Below are 17,230 nucleotides of genomic sequence, written 5' to 3'. Positions count from 1 at the left end.
TCACAGACGATCTAGAGCCTGGGCTTGGTAGTTGTGACATACAGGCTTAGTTGCTCTGTGGCATGTGGGATCTTCCCAGACCAGGGATCCAACCAGTGTCCCTTGCATTGCAAGGCAGGTTCTTAACCACTGGAGCACTAGGGAAGTCCTAAACTGTCTTATAATTATGAGAAAGCCAGAATATCAGGAGATCTCAAATATTCCTCTTGCAGTCTATGATAATGTGTTTCTTTTCCATTATGGTTTCTTGTTGTTGTTTTTTTTAACATTTATTGGGCTATGCCTGGTCTTGGTTGCAGCACATAGAAATCTTCGATCTTCGTTGTGGCATGTGGAGTCTTTAGTTGCCGCATGCAGGATCTCTTTTTAGTTGAGGTATGTGAAGTTTAGTTGTGGTATGTGGAATCTAGTTCCCTTACCAGGGATTGAACCCCGCCCCCTGCACTGGAAGTGCAGGGTCTTAGCTACTGGACCACGAGGGAAATTCCTCCACTTATTTATTATAGGATATTGAATACAGTTCCCTGTGCTATACAGTAGATCTTTGTCCTTTACCTATTATATATATATAGTAGTATGTATCTGCTAATCACCAGCCTCCTAATTTATCCCTCCCCTACTTCCCCCTTGGCAACCACAAGTCTGTTCTCTGTTTGTGAATCTGTTTCTGTTTTGTAAATAAGTTCATTTGTGTCATATTTTAGATTTTGCATGTAAGTGATATCATATACTATCTGTCTGCTGTTGACCATCTGTATGTCTTCTTTAGAGAAATATCTGTTTAGGGCTTCTGCCCATTTTTGATAGGATTGTTTGGATTTTTTTTTATATTGAGTTGTGTGACCTGTTTGTTTATTTTGGAAATTAATCCCTTGTCTGTAGAATAATTTGAAAATATTTTCTCCCATTTAGTAGGTTGTTTTTTCATTTTGTTGATGGCTTCTGTTGCTGTTCAAAAGCTTTTAAGTTTAATTAGGTACCATGCACAAATTTTTGCTTTTATTTCCATTACTCTAGGAGAGGGATCTATAAAAAGATACTGCTGCAATGTCAAAGAGTGTTATGCCTCTGTTTTCCTGTAGGTTCATTTCCTTTTTGTTACACTATGGTTTTTTTCTTAAGTGTTAAGATCCATTTGTTTTATTTTAAATTAGAGTATAGTTGACTATTAATAACAATGCTGTGTTAGTTTCATATATACAGCAAAGTGATTCAGTTATTCATATACATGTATCTATTCTTTTTCTAGTTCTTTTCCCATTTAGGTTATTACAGAATATGGAGCAGAGTTCCCTGTGCGGTACAGTAAGTCTTTATTGGTTACCCATTTTAAATATAGTATCACGTACATGTCATTTCCTTTTGAGAGAGCTATGGAACGGACTCCTGCTTGCTTCCCTCGGACACCTCTGTGTTGGGTAGTAAACAAGAGGCAGACACTACAGGCACAGCACTGGAGGACTGGAATGCCCGGACTAAGCCAACCCTGAAGCTTGAAGCAGTCCTTCCAGGAACAGGACAGAGGTATCTAGCAGATGAGGTTAGGGTCAGGAGGCCATGACATGAGAGCTGTAACTATAAACACAAAGCCATTTCAATCCAACTCTAGTGGGCTTGCAGGCTTCTGGTTAACAAAAGTGAAGCCATTTCTGATGTATAGCAAGTTGTAGTTTTAAAAGTACTCTCACATTCAGGTCTTGTTTGACAGTGACTGTGCAAGGCAAACCCTCCACCCCACTGCACAGTGAGGAACGGAGAACATCGTGGGGGATGCTCTGGTCCAAGGCCACGCATCTTGTAAGAGGCAGCAGTGGCACCTGACCTAAGTGTGCTTCTGAACCAAGGTTACATTCCCCGACTTTCCTGTGAACCCTAGGCTGCTGGTCTCCAGGCACTGTACCCACAAACATGCAGGGGACATCCCTGGTGGTCCAGTGGTTAGAACTCCATGCTGCCAACGCAGGGGGCCCAGGTTCAATCCCTGGTCAGGGAACTAGATCCCTTACTACAGCTAAGATCTGGCACAGTCAAGAAGGTAAATAAATAAAAATAAATATATATATATAAAAAAACCCAACAAACATGTACTGAGGGCCCCTGCTGCCTCCAGAGCAGTGGGACCAGAAATCCCTGGAGAGGCAGGAAGTAGGAAGCGGCAGGAAGAGGCCCATTGGGATACAGCTGCTGCCAGCAGGACAGCATGACCTCTAATCCCTGCCCCTGCCCCCTACCCTTGCATCCAGTCCTCAAGACTCAGCGTTAAGATGTAGCCTCCAGGCTGCACTGAGGCAGGAGAGAAGGACCCAGTGCCCCTTATCTGATGGAAGACCCCCCAAGACAGACATTAGGGTGCGATGCTAAGGAGCCCCAAATGGCCTATGTCCCACTAATCGCTAAGGCTCCTGCCATCCCCAAAACTCTGGTGGCAAATAACAATGAATACACTTTAGCAACCTCCTTTCTCTGGAGAGTTCTCTTTCTTTTAAAAATAATACTTCAACTGATTTAAAGAGAATTCAGTCTGAAACATGAGAGGATGGTTGACAATGGGTTCAGAGAGCTGACCTCAATCAAAAGTTAGGAGAAAGACACGTGTGACAGCATCCTTGGGCTCAAACTTAGTCCCAGAGCTTCGGCTGAGTCTGGGAATGTGTCATTTAGAAGCACAGTAGGCATAGCACACACCCTTTTGCTTCTGCACAAGCACAGGCACGCCACAATGGTGTTGTCGCCTTTTGTTTTTAATTCTTCGTTCATTTTTAGCTCCTAAAGCACAAAACAGAACTCAAGAAGTGTGAATTTACTTGACCCAAACTGTAAAAAGGTTTTCTCAACCTCTGAAAAATGCGGCTACAGAATTCACAACAGTTTTAATTATAACACACTAAATTAATACATGAAAGCAACTCCGCTCTGAGGTTGAAATCTCTATTTTTATCTCCAAGCAAATAACAGACCAGAAGGGAAAGTTACTACATCGTGAGTGGATTGTTGAATCTAAGCATTAACAACTTCTTTGACATTATTTTGTACTGCAATGCAGAAGAAAATCATTTACCTGAAAATATACTGTAAATAGACTGAGTAAAAAATGTAAGATTTTTTAGAAGAGCTTTTCTTCCCACAGGCAAAGAAAGAATAAGCACATAAAAAACACTGCTATGCAAATTGTGGTCTCTCCATACAATCTTCCATACAATGGAAGATTATTCAGCCTTTAAAAAGGAAGCAAATTCTGACACAAGCAACCACATGGATGAACCTAAGAAACAGTATGCTGAGTAAAACAAGCCAGTAAAAAGACAACCATTGAAGCCCATGTGCCCTAGAACCTGTGCTCCACAACAAGAGACACCCCTGCAATGGGAAGCCCGCACACTGCAGCTAGCCAGCAGCTCCTGCTCTCTGCAACTGGAGAAAAGTCCACATAGCGATGAAAACCCAACACAGCCAAAAATAAATAAATAAATAAAATTATTTTTAAAAAGACAACCTACTGAATGAGAAAAAATAACTGCAGATGATATGATTAACAAGGGGTTAATATCCAAAATTTACAAACAGTTCCCACAGCTCAAAAAAAAAAAAAAAAAAAAAACAAACAAAACCCGAAGAACCCAATTAAAAAATGAGCTGAAGGCCTGAACAGACATTTTTCCAAAGAAGACAGATGGCCAACAGGCACAGGAAAAGGTACTTAACATCAGCAATCATCAGAGAAATGCACATCAAAACCACAATGTGATGTCACCACACATCTGTCAGAATGACCATCATCAAAAAGACCACACAAAACAAGTGCTGGTGAGGATGTGGAGAAAACCCTACACTCTTGGTGGGGCTGTAAACTGGTGCAGTCACTATGGAAAATAGTATGGAATTTCCTCAAAAAGCTAAAACTACCATGTGACCCAGCAATTCCACCTTGGCCATACATTGGAAGAAAACGAAAACACTAATTTAAAAATATCCATACACCCCAATATTCATTGCAACACTATTTACTATAGCCAAGATTTGGAAGCAACCTAAGTGTCCATCAACAGATGAGTGGATAAAAAAGATGTGATTTATATATATTTATATATATTTGGGCTTCCCAGGTGTCTAAGCAGCAAAAACTCCGCCTGAAATGCAGGAAATGCGGGTTTGATCCCTGGGTTGGGAAGATTCCCTGGAGAAGGAAACAGCAACCCATTCCTGTATTCTTGCCTGGGAGATCCCATGGACAGAGGAGCCTGGCGGGCCATGGTCCATGGGGTCACAGAGTCAGACACGACTGGGTGACTAAACAACAACAAAATGCATGTATGTGTATATATAGTGGGATACTGCTGCTGCTAAGTCGCTTCAGTTGTGGCCGACTCTGTATGACCCCATAGATGGCAGCCCACTAGACTCCCCCGTCCGTGGGATTCTCCAGGCAAGAATACTGGAGTGGGTTGCCATTTCCTTCTCCAATGCATGAAAGTGAAAAGTGAAAGTGAAGTCACTCAGTCGTGTCCGACTCTTAGCGACCCCATGGACTGCAGCCTACCAGGCTCCTCCGTCCATGGGATTTTCCAGGTAAGAGTACTGGAGTGGGTTGCCATCGCCTTCTCCAATAGCCATTAAAAAAAAAGAAATCTTATCATTTATAAACTTGGATCAACTTGGACCATATTATGCTTAGTAAAATGTCAGACAAATAAAGATAAATACAGTATGTTATCACTTATATGTGGAATCCAAAAAATAAATAAATGAATGTAACAAAAGAGAAATAAACTCATGGACATAGGGAACAAACTAGCGGTTACCAGTGGGAAAAAGAAAGAGGGGAGGGGCAAAGCAGGAGTTGGGGAACAGCTACCAACTACTGTGTACAAAATAAATGAGGACTTCCCTTGCAGTCCAGTGGATAAGACTCTGTGCTCCCAATGCAGAAAGCCTGAGTTCAATCCCTGGTCAGGGAACTAGATCCAGCATGCTGCAATTAAACATCCCACATGCCACAACAAACTCCCAGTTCAGTCAAATAAATAAATATTAAAAAACAAAACAAAATTTCTCTTTCAAAAACAAAATAATATAAAGTACAAGGCTATATTGTATGGCACAGAGAATATAGCTAATATTTTATAACAACTTTAAATGGTACATCGTCTATAAAAAATATTGAACTAGTATATTATACACCTGAAACTAATATAATGTTGTAAATCAACCATACTGCAGTTAAAAAAAATGATTAAAATGGTAATTTTTTTCTTTTTGTCAGAGTACTCTTTATTTTATTGAAGTACCTATTGTGCAGCAAAATGATTCCGTTATACATACATATATATTCTTTTTCATTGTGTTGTATCTAGAATATTGAGTACAGTTCCCTGTGCTCTATAGTAGGTCCTTGTTGTTTATCCATCCTGTATATAATAGTTTGCATCTGCTAATCCCAAACTCCCAGTCCATCCCTCCCCACACCCTCCCCCTTGGCAACCGCAAGTCTGTTCTCTATGTCTGTGTGTCTGTGTCTGTTTCATAGATAAGTTCATTTCTGTCGTATTTTAGATTCCACATATAGGTGATATTTGTATTTCCTTGCCATACTTCACTTAGTATGATAATCTCTAGATCCATCCATGTTGCTGCAGATGGCCTTATTTCATTCTTTTTTATGGCTGAGGAGTATTCCACTGAAGATATGTACCACATGAGATGGCAAATTTTCTGTTACATACATTTTTACCACAATAGAAATTTGAAAACAAAAGAAAACAAAAGCCCTATACTACTCTGAAGTATTTTTAAAGCACAATTCTCCTCTTGATTTTCAGAGGAGCCCTTAGAGACTCTTCCTTTCTCCCGCTCCACAGTCACCTGAGGGCCTAGTGCTCAGGTCCCTCCAGTCACCGCTGCAGTTGGGCTCTGGGGACCGTGGGATCCAGGAAGACAGCACCCTGGGCATGGTGGGCTGGGGCCATGGCGGGGGCTGCCGGTTAGAAAAGCCTAGGGCATGCTGCCCCACATGCCTGCTCTTGGCCTCACTTCCCTGCTCTTCCCACATCAGAAATGTCTGTGGGCTGAATGCCTTCTCCATACATGAGGTCACATCATAGAACCCTTGTAAGAAAGGGACAGCAAAGCAAGGAGCAGGCAACAAATGTTGAGGTTCACTCACTTCACTTTCAAAGCAGCCCCCACTGCAGATGAGAAAACAGGTGCACAGAGGTGGTGAAGAGCCTTGCATGGGACCATGCTTCACATCAGCTCTGTCTGACTTGCAACTTTGAATTACATCATAATAACTTCTGAAAGAAAGGGTTAGAGAACCGCTGATGGAAAACGCCCACCTTGACCAGGCAGAAGGATAACCACTTGCCTGAAGTGTCTCACAATAGGACATCCAGATAAAGAATGCTCGATGCCGCCACGAAAACTAACCTGGAAGAATTTGGGAGGGGCTGAAAGGAGGAGGACATGCTAGCCCATAATATATCCTACCAACCTCCCAGAATCTTTTGTGCTTGAATTCATCTTGGCCGAGAGAGACCCGCACCACCAGGAAGGACCCTGAGTCACCAAGTATGGACCAAGCAAGATGACTGACCGAGACAACCCCAAATCTAACCCATCACCATGAAACCTGAGACTGCAAGCCTTGTGGCAGAGCGCTTGTCCTGGGTTCCCTGACCTGCTGCTCTCCTCCCAGGCGCCCCTTCCCAATAAAGTTCTCTTACTCTATCAGCATGTGTGTCTCCTCGGACAATTCATTTCTGAGTGTTAGAGGAGGGCCCACTCTTGGGCCCTGGAAGTGGTCCCCCTCCTGCAACAAAAGAGTTGATCCTCAAATTTACAAAAAAATTTAACAAGCCACCCAAAGGACTTGTTTGGGAGATTTAGTGAAATGACTACACAAGAAGTTTTCCATCAAAGGCAGCCTCGTTGAACGCTTAAATTATGTTTTAACGTAAATGAAGTGAAGTCACTCAGTTGTGTCTGACTCTTTGCGACCCCATGGACTGTAGCCTACCAGGCTTCTCAGTCCATGGGATTTTCCAGGCAAAAGTACTGGAGTGGGTTGCCATTGCCTTCTCCAGGGGATCTTCCCAACCCAGGGATCGAACCCTGGTCTCCCGCATTGTAGGCAGACGCTTTACACTCTGAGCCACCAGGGAAGCCCCACGTAAACAGTTATTAAATTGTTTAAAGATGTTTTAGGGCTGAATGGGTTAATTCTATATGATGCATTCCTAATGAAAGGAAACATGGACTATTATTATTCATTATAAAGTGTAAAATAGGAGATTTCACAGCCAGTCAAACCAGAGTTTCGAACCGGGTCCTCCTGCACGTTCCCCCCCTACATGTGGGTCACAGGCATTCCCTTCTGCAGGTTTCTGCTGGTCTCTGAGCACCGTGGACCACCAGCTACACGGTGCTGCCTGCCTGATCCAGCCAGGAACACCCCTGGGGGAGAAGCATCATCTTCCATGGAGCTTCCAAAACCCTGGGGCTTGTTGCCACGCCTGGCTTCACTTACTCTAAAGATTTATCAAGTCAACAAAAATACAGTAGAATCTCAGTGCTTGGCTTGGGGTTTGAAGATCAATGACATCTACTATTGGAATGACCTTGGGGCTTTCCAACTGATTGATGGACTGACTGATTGTGGTGTGGATGCCCAAGGGTCCTCAACTTGGCCCAGCTCTCTCTCTCTGCTGCTAATTCCACCCCTAGACTCTTGGCTGCCTCCCTGGTTCTTGCCTCTCCATTCACACCATCTGGGACCTGAAGCTTGTCTGTCCTGCAGCCCTGGGACCTTGGCTTGGTAGCCTTCCCGTTGTCTCCTAGGGAGGTCCGGCTGCCTTTTCTGGGTCAGGGCTGCACAAGAAACCACACAAAGTTGCCAGTTTTGTTGGCTACTTTTGTTCTATAAAGAGGACAGTGTCACATCCTTCAGTTTCATACTTCTGGAGGAGTAGATGACCTGCTTTTGTTGCCCAATTCAGGGAAGGAAATGGCAACCCACTCCAGTATTCTTCCCTGGGAAATCCCACGGACAGCAGAGCCTGGTGGACTCCAGTCCAAGAGCTCACAAAGAGTCGGACATGACTGTGTAACTAACACACAATAATCATGGAACAGACAGTTTCTGCCTCAAAGACTTTTTTGAGCCAAACACCCTTGTTTGATGCCTGTTTCCTCTGCAATGCCACGGGTGGCACCATCACAGGAGGCCTGGATTCCTTCCTGCTTCCTAGAGAGCTCATTGCCCTTTGCCTGACAAGTATCCTTCTTAGGATGGCTCCACTGTGATCGTCTTCTGAGGGTGCAGTGACAGGAAGAACATGAAATACTGATCCTGTTCCCTTAAGTAATAAATTACAGTTTCTTCCACGTTCTCTTTGGCTGGAAGCTGTACCCAACTTTAGACCTCTTTCTCCACTATGTAAAGAGCAAAGAGGATGTGACGGATCCATCCAAATTAGCCTGCTTTGAGTTGGAAACATCAGTGACCCCTCTGTTTACTGTCTTAGAAAGCTTAGTAGCTGATACATGTTTCTTCTTCAAATGATCTGGAACACATGCGATCCCACAAAACCTGGGCCTGGGCTCATCGTACAAGAATGTGGAGCTTCTCCATGTGTGGTGCTGGCCTGTCTCGTAGAAGCTCAGGGTCAGGGGTAGGGTGGTGGGGAGAGGCCCAGCCAGGATGGCTGGTTCCAGGAGAGGACCCTTGTCAGCTCCATATGTGACATCTCACTGCCAGAGGGGGCTGGGGGTGCATTAGAGGAGTGCATACATACAATAAGATCAAAATACAATGAGCAAAGAAATGGAGACAGAGGAGGATGAAGGTAAAAAGTTAAGATGAAGCCACATTTTTCTCTTTGCCTCTTCATATTTTGAGTTTTCTCTTTTCCTTATTGGCCTGTAGGAGTTTCTTGAATATTCCAGGTCTGTGCTGCCCAGTGGGGTTGTCACAGGCCCAGTGGGGTCGTCACAGGTCCTGTGCGCCTGTTAGAATGACAATTAATTAAAGTACAGCTACTCAGGCACACTGGCCTCATTTCAAGTGCTCAGTAGCCGTTCGTGGCTCTCAGCCAGAGCAAACCTGGAACATTCTCATTGCATGAAAAATCCTCTCGGATAGAGTCATTCTGTCTATGAGCCCCTTGTCAATCTTATTCATTTCAAACCTTTTTCCAGATTCTTGTTTTCTGCTAACTTTGACTAAGACACTTTCAGAGAGTCACACATAGAGTTTTTATGTGGTCTTATCCATCCTCCTTTGCCCTTTACTTTGGTAAATTGAGGATCTTGTATGATCAGTCTTCTCCCTGAGGTCTCCAAGATATTTCCTTTGACCTTTTTGCATCCACTTCATGGTTTTACTTTTTCTTGTCTTTAACAAAAAATTTTATTGGCATATAGTTGATTTACAATGTAGTGTTAGATTCAGGTGTAAGCAAAGTGAATCAGTTATACATATGCATATATAGTGGAGGACAGGGGAGCCTGGGGTGCCGCAGCCCATGGGATCGCAAAGAGCTGGACGCGACTTAGCTCTACTGAACAACAGCATAGATATATCTATTCTTTTTTTTAAGATTCTTTCCCCATATAGGTCATTACAGAGTATTGAGTAGAGTTCCATGTGCTATACAGTAGGTTGTTGTTTATCTATTTTATATATAATGTTTGTCTGTCAATCCCAATCTCCCAATTTATCCCCCCCTCCCTTCCCCTCTGGTAATCATTAAATTTGTTTTCTACATCTGCGACTCTATTTTTGTTTTATAGATAAGTTCATTTGTACCCTTTTTTAAGATTCTACATTTAAGTGATATCATATGATATTTGTCTTTCTCTGTCTGACTTACTTCACTCAGTATGACAATCTCTAGGGCCATTCATACTTTTCCTGTTTAGGTATTGACTCTAACAGGACATTGCTTACTTTGAGAGGGGTGGGTAGGGAGGAATCCATTTACTGAGACAGGTGTCCCAACCGCTGCTGCTAACACATGGGCTTCTCCCCACTGATCTGGGGGGCTGCTGCTCTCCCAAGCTCATCCCAAGCCTTTGTGTGGCTTGTGGGTCCATGGATCTCTCAGCGGCTACATTCACCTCTTTGTTTTTCCAGAGCACACTGCCTTCTTGCTACGACTCTGTAGTGTAACTTCATGTGGGGAGTGTGCCCTGCAACCCCTAGATCTTCTTTTGCCAAAGTATCATAGTTATTCATGGACCCTACCCATCAACCCATGCACTTTAAAATTCATTTTTTTAGGTTCCTCAAATATATTTATGTGCGCACACGCTCAGTTGTGTCCGATTCTTTGTGACCCCATGGACTGTAGCCCACCAGGATCTTCGGTCCATAAGATTCTCCAGGCAAGAGTACTGGAGTGGGTTGCCATTTCCTACTCCAGGGGGATCTTCCCGACCCAGGAATCGAACCAGAGTCTCCTGTAGCACCTGCACTGGCAGGCAGATTTTTTACCACGAGCCACCTGGGAAGCCCTCAAATACATATGTATATAATATTACATATAAAACCCAGCATCCACTAGTGAAATGCTCTCCTTTGATTTTCAGAGTGTATATATGGGGCAAGCTCTGAGATTTCCTTCTGAACCTCAGAACAAAGATGTAAGTGTGAACAGTGATTCGAAGTCCACCCCTGGAGTCTCGGTAGCCCTGGTGTGCCTCGTTTCCAGAGCACTCTGCCTTTGGAGGCTCCTGATGCAGGCAGTGTTGCCATGGTAACGGTTACTTTTAGTTAGTACTTTTTATAGATTAAAGGGTTACACCCTGGAGTCTATGCCTGCAAAGGAATAAATCCTAAGGCTGTGTGGTACTTCATCTAATGCAGATATTTACCAGCACAGAGGTGACCTAACCCACCAGCAATGGGAAATTTCAACCTTTGTATTTGATGTGGATATACACTGTTACCAGGGCTACAACATTTTCTTCAAACTTTTTTTTTTTTTTTTTACAAAATACAAGTTACTCTTTTTTTTAATCCAATGAAATATATCCATATTTAATAAGTTGTGGCAGAAATACATGTGTGTCAGGAGTTTGCCCAGATGGCTGTTTTTTTTACCTGGGGCAGAATCCCCAGTTACTGGGGGAAATCTGAAGACATAAAGAAGAGTGTCTCCTGACCTGATTGGGGGACCTCAGGGGCTCCAGGGAGAGAAGGGAGCAGGTGGGCCTGGGTCTGGACACAGCTCAGCCCTTTACTGCCTGTATAGGGTTGAGCTTCAGAAGATGGGGTTTCCCTATCTAAAATGCAGAGAGACATAATGCCTCAAAGAGATCCATGTCAAAGTTGCATGATATTTATATGAGGAATCTGAAAATACAACAAAGTAGTGAACACAATATACAGCCTTGACGTACTCCTTTTCCTATTTGGAACCAGTCTGTTGTTCCATGTCCAGTTCTAACTGTTGCTTCCTGACCTGCATACAGATTTCTCAAGATGCAGGTCAGGTGGTCTAGAGTTGGACTGTGAAGAAGGCTGAGCGCCAAAGAATTGATGCTTTTGAACTGTGGTGTTGGAGAAGACTCCTGAGAGTCCCTTGGACTGCAAGGAGATCCAACCAGTCCATTCTGAAGGAGATCAGCCCTGGGATTTCTTTGGAAGGAATGATGCTAAAGCTGAAACTCCAGTACTTTGGCCACCTCATGCGAAGAGTTGACTCATTGGAAAAGACCCTGATGTTGGGAGGGATTGGGGGCAGGAGGAGAAGGGGATGACAGAGGATAAGATGGCTGGATGGCATCACCGACTCGATGGATGTGAGTCTGAGTGAACTCTGGGAGTTGGTGATGGACAGGGAGGCCTGGTGTGCTGAGATTCATGGGGTCGCAAAGAGTTGGACATGACTGAGCGACTGAACTGAACTGAACTGAGTGAACACAACAAAAAAGAAGACTCACAGACACACAGAGCAAACTAATGGTTTCCGGGAAGGTGGGGAAGATGGAGGGGGGAGGGGCAGCTCAAGCGTAGGGCGTTAGCAGGTACAAACTTTCAGATATAAAATAAGCTATAAGAATGTATTGTACAACATGGGGAATACAGCCAATATTTTAATAACTATAAGTAGAATGTGACCTTTTAATAATTCTAAAATTGTGAATGATTATATGATACATCTGGAACATATAATATTGTATAGCTATGTGGGTTTCCCTTGTGGCTCAGATGGTAAAGAATCTGTTTACAATATTGCTTCTATCGAACATTTTGGTGTTTTGGCCCCTGGCATTTGGAATCTTAGCTCCCATAAAAGTGATAAAACCCACAATGCTTGCATTGGAAAGTGAAGTCTTAACCACTGGACCACCAGAGAAGTCCCCTCAAAATGCATTTATGAACCTTATCTCACTTGGCTCCTGGAAGAACTTTGTGAGCTAGAATCAGCAGGCATTAGTTACATCCTTGTCTAAAATCAGAAGAGACCCTTTCCAGAAAAGTAACAATCACAGTGAAGGTGAAACAATTTTTAGGCCTTGTTCTGTCTCAAAAAAAAAAAAAAAAAGAAAGAAAGAAAAGAAAGTGGCTTCTTTTGCCTCTGTGGTTCAACAACACCGTCAAGGTCAGGCTTATGTTGGTTCTCTGGGAATCAGGAGGAAATCGCTGATAAACACATTCCCAGGAAGGGTCTCTTAGACCTCTCAAGGACAGTTGTGATTGTCCAGAATACAGATCAGTTTACTCTGCAGTGAAATGAACATGTCGTGGGCAAGGTCAAAACAGGGTACTTCCCAGACTATGAGCCCTCCCAGGCCTCAGAGCCTCCCAGGCCTCTGATGGGCATGGGCTGAGGGACACCTACCATGAATACAGCTCAGCCCATCATCTAGATCTTCCCTGGTGGCTCAGACATTAAAGAATCTGCCTGCCAATGCAGGAGACCTGGGTTGGACCCCTGGCTTGGGAAGATACCCTGAAGAAGGGAATGGCAACCCATTCCAGTATTCTTGCCTGGGAAATCCCATGGACAGAGGAGCCTGGCGGGCTACAGTCCAGGGGGTTGCAAAGAGTCAGACACGACTGAGCAACTAAACAACATCATCATCTGGGTCCCTGTGATCTCCATCTCACTGTCCTATTGTGGCCCATGGTATTTCCATTCTTCGAGTCCCCTAGGGAGGAAGAGCTTCCTAAATGGCCCTCAACAATCCCCACCTCCTGGTATTCATGGCAGAAGGGATGGGTTATCACTTTTGAGAAGAGGCTATAAAAGACTTCCCTCTTTTTCATATACTCTGTCTTTCTGACTCTCCTCAAGCGTTTGCTCTGATAGAGTAAGAGGAAAATCCACATTGTGAGAAACTCTGGGATGCTTCCAACTGTGTTGGTCACTCAGTTGTGTCTGACTCTTTGCGACCCTGTGGACTGTAGCCCACCAGGCTCCTCTGTCCATGGGATTCTCCAGGTAAGAATACTGGAGTGATTGCCATTCCCTTCATCAGGGAATCTTCCTGACCTAAGGATCGAACCCAGGTCTTCTGCATTGCAGGCAGATTCTTTACCATCTGAAGCTTCCAACTACCTGCCAGTAAAGATTCAAGAGCTTGGTCCTAACATCTCAGAGGGAACTGAATCCTGCCAACAACCATGCAAGGGAGCCTGGAAGTGGGTCCTTCTCCCATGAAGCCTTCAGATGAGACCCCAGCCCTGGCAGACACCCTGATTGTGATGGCCTGTGAGAACCCCTGAGCTGTGTAAACCAGCTAAATTGTGCCTGGATTCCTGACCCACAGAAATGACGAGATGATAACTGTGGGATTTTCTGCTTTTGTTTTTGTCTTCTCAACACGTGGGGATCTTAGTTCCCTGACTAGGAATTGAACCTGAGCCTCCTGCCATGAAAGTGCAGCGTCTTAACCACTGGATCACCAGGAAAGTCCCTCAAAACTGTGTTTTTTAAGCTACACATACTGGGGTGATTTGAGGATAATTTATTATTTAGCAAGCGATAATTAAAACACCCAGATTTCAACACCTGGGCCTATCTTTGCTCCTATTGATTACGACAAGGCACCTTGAAGTTCTCCTGTCCTTTTCTCAAGGCCTTTAAATTTACACTTCTTTAGGAAGGAAAGACGGAGAAGGCAATGGCACCCCACTCCAGTACTCTTGCCTGGAAAATCCCATGGATGGAGGAGCCTGGAAGGCTGCAGTCCATGGGGTCGCTGAGGGTCGGACACGACTGAGTGACTTCACTTTCACTTTTCACTTTCATGCATTGGAGAAGGAAATGGCAACCCACTCCAGTGTTCTTGCCTGGAGAATCCCAGGGACAGAGGAGCCTGGTGGGCTGCCGTCTATGGGGTCGCACAGAGTTGGACATGACTGAAGTGACTTAGCAGCAGCAGCAACAGGAAGGAAAGATCTCCAGTATCAGCCTCCTGGCACCCCTTCTTCTGCTGGACAACACCTCTCCAGCTTCTTGTCGGAAAACAACACCTTCCTCGCCTTGGACTCGCTGCGTCCCAACGTTTAGCTTGAGTCCAGACTGTCTTCGTCCTTGATGGATTCCAATCCCAGAGCCCAATGCTGGGGTTCTGAGCCTGACCCATGCAGCAGACCTTTTATTACTGCTGTGTTTGATGGTTGGTCTGTGGCATTCTTGACCCTATATGACACCCACTCAGATCAAACCATCTTAGCAGCCTTGTCGGATGGCCCAAGTCCCTCCTTGACCAGTACACAGCCAGGTTCCCAATTGGATCCCTGGCTGTGGCTCCCCAACTGCTCTGCTCAGGCTTTTCATGTCACTGACCTTCCCAACGCTACCCCCTGAGGAGGCATGCACCATCTCTCAAAGGCCTGTGTCAAATTCTGAGCTCCTTCTCCTATCTTTCCAGGGGACAAGGGTTGTGGGGTAGGGGGGGCCTTGCAAACAGGCCAGTTCTTCAGGGGAGATGTGAGCACAGTGGGTCCAAGAAGAGTTTGGCATCAGAACCCCCCTCAGTGGCTCTGCAGTGACTCAAGGCAGTGGGGGATGGAACATGGGTCAGAACCAGCTCTCAGGCCCTTTCAGCAAGGATGAAGCAGACTGTTGACTTGGAGCTAGGAAAAAGAGTAAAAGTACCTTTCTCTGGCTTCCAGGGAAAGTCATAGACAGACACTAACCCACTCATCCAATCTGTCCTCATCTCAAGCTCTCTGCTCCCACCACTTTCTATTCCAGAATTCTTTACTTGAAAAAATATTTATTGAATGGATGAACTCCTCATACGTTATGTGAAGCAAAAGAATCTGGATGCAAAAGAGTAAATGCTGTGTACCTCCTTTAGATGGCTTTTTAGAATAGACGGAGCTCGGCTAATGTGAAAAAAAGAAAAAATTCTACTAGTCACCTCTGGTTGGTGAGGGATTGCCTGACGAGAGATGAGGAACTTTCTGGACTAATGGAGACGTTCTCTGTCCTGAGTGTATGTATTTGCTAAAATGATAAGCCAACTCTGTGGTTCTGTCACTATGCCATTTTCACATATGTAAATTTTATCTCCAATAAAACTAAAAAAAAAAAAAAAAATTAAACCAGGGGCAGGGAGTGGGTGAGGTTACAGAAGAAGCAGAAATGGCAGAACTGTAATGAAGGTGTGCAGGTAAGTGTTTTTGAGGGGAGGAACCACCTTTTACTTCTTTGCATTCCTCCCAAAACTTAGCCCTATGGTGCTCAGTAAACATTTGTTCAAAGTATTTGTTTAGAAAGTAAGTATCTCCTTATAAAACTTGCCTGTGTTATATATGTATTTAGAGTCTGAATGCTTGTGTCTACTCCTGTGTTTAGTTGCTCAGTCATGTCTGACTCTTTGCGACCTCACGGACTGTAGCCTGTCAGGCTCCTCTGTCCATTGGATTATCCAGTCAAGAATACTGGAGTTGGTTGCCATTTCCTACTCCAGAGCATCTTCCTGACCCAGTGATGGAACTTGAGTCTCTTGTGTCTCCTGCACAGGTAGGTACTCTTTACCACTAGCACCACCTAGGCAGCCCTCCTGCCCGCCACCCCCCCCCCCCACCCACTCCAAATTCTATGTTTAGATTGTAACCTACAATATTTAGGGTGTTAGGAGGAGTCTTTGGAAGGTGGTTAGGTCATGAGGGAGGAGCCCTCACAGGTAGGATTAGTGCCCTTATAAAAGGGTCCCCAGAGAGCCCCCTTGCTTCTTCTGCCAGGTGAGAAACAGAGAGAAAGCAGCCATATATGAATCAAGAAGCTCTCGCCAGACACTGAATCTGCCAGCACCTTGATCTTGGATGTCTCAGGATCCAGAACTGTGAGAAATAAATATTTGTCTTTAAATGTCACCTAGTTGAAGCTATTTTGTTGTAACAACTCAAATGTATAAAGATATATGCAGATTTTAAATATCAAGAATTCTTTCTCAAAATATTCAACTAAATGATTAATTGTTACTGGGACATGCTCTTTTATGAAAGGAAATATAAAAATAGGTAAAATTTGAACATAACTTTTCAGTTATTTAATTTTGTGACATGCCAATTCAGTGTATTTCCTGTTTCACAGATTCTGTCTGTATTATTTTTGGTATCTGTCCTCATGCAAACCATCCATATGCTGAGTTGGTTGTAGGGGAAACATTTGTTCTAAGAGTTCTTGGGACTTGAACTGAATCTGAACCCACTCAGGCATTTGGAGAACCATCATTTTTAGGAGCTGACCACAAATAAGAGGAACTATATGTATCTATTGGGCTTGTCAGGTGGCTCAGTGGTAAAGAATCCACCTGCCAATGCAGGAGATGTGGGTCCAATCCTTGGGTTGGGGAGATCCTCTGGAGAAGGATGGCAACCCACTCTAGTATTCTTGCCTGGGAAATTCCACAGACAGAGAAGCCTGGCAGGCTACATTCCAGGAGCTTGCAAAGAGCTGGCCACAGCTGAGCACACAAAGAAGCATTAGAATACATTTTAGGGGGTCAATACATGATTCTTAACCTCCATTGAGATGTTAGAATTTTACCACTGAAATGCAGAGTTACCTGGGAGGCTCCGAAAGTACAGAGTTGGGGCTCCAATAAAGAACGAAACCCCATTACAGATGAACCTATTTCCAAGGCATAGGGACACAAATTTAGAGAAAGGACTTGTAGACGCAGGAGGGGAAGGAGAAGGTAGGATGAACTGAGACAGTAGCACTGACATATATACACCACCACGTGTAAAACAGCACAGGAAGCTCAG

At 44.2% G+C, this 17,230-nt stretch overlaps 1 non-coding gene across 1 annotated transcript; it reads left to right on the top strand.

The window, feature by feature from the left end:
* The first annotated feature begins 1,920 nt into the window (after positions 1 to 1,920).
* Positions 1,921 to 1,993, top strand: TRNAG-GCC. Its single transcript has one exon. It is a non-coding gene; the product is annotated as a tRNA-Gly (tRNA).
* The last annotated feature ends 15,237 nt before the right edge of the window (positions 1,994 to 17,230 follow it).

Source organism: Bubalus bubalis, chromosome 20 (genome assembly GCF_019923935.1).
Source record: "Bubalus bubalis isolate 160015118507 breed Murrah chromosome 20, NDDB_SH_1, whole genome shotgun sequence".
Classification (NCBI taxonomy): Eukaryota; Metazoa; Chordata; class Mammalia; order Artiodactyla; family Bovidae; genus Bubalus; species Bubalus bubalis.
The sequence above is the reverse complement of the archived record's forward strand: the minus strand, read 5'-3'. Positions and strand labels throughout refer to the sequence as shown.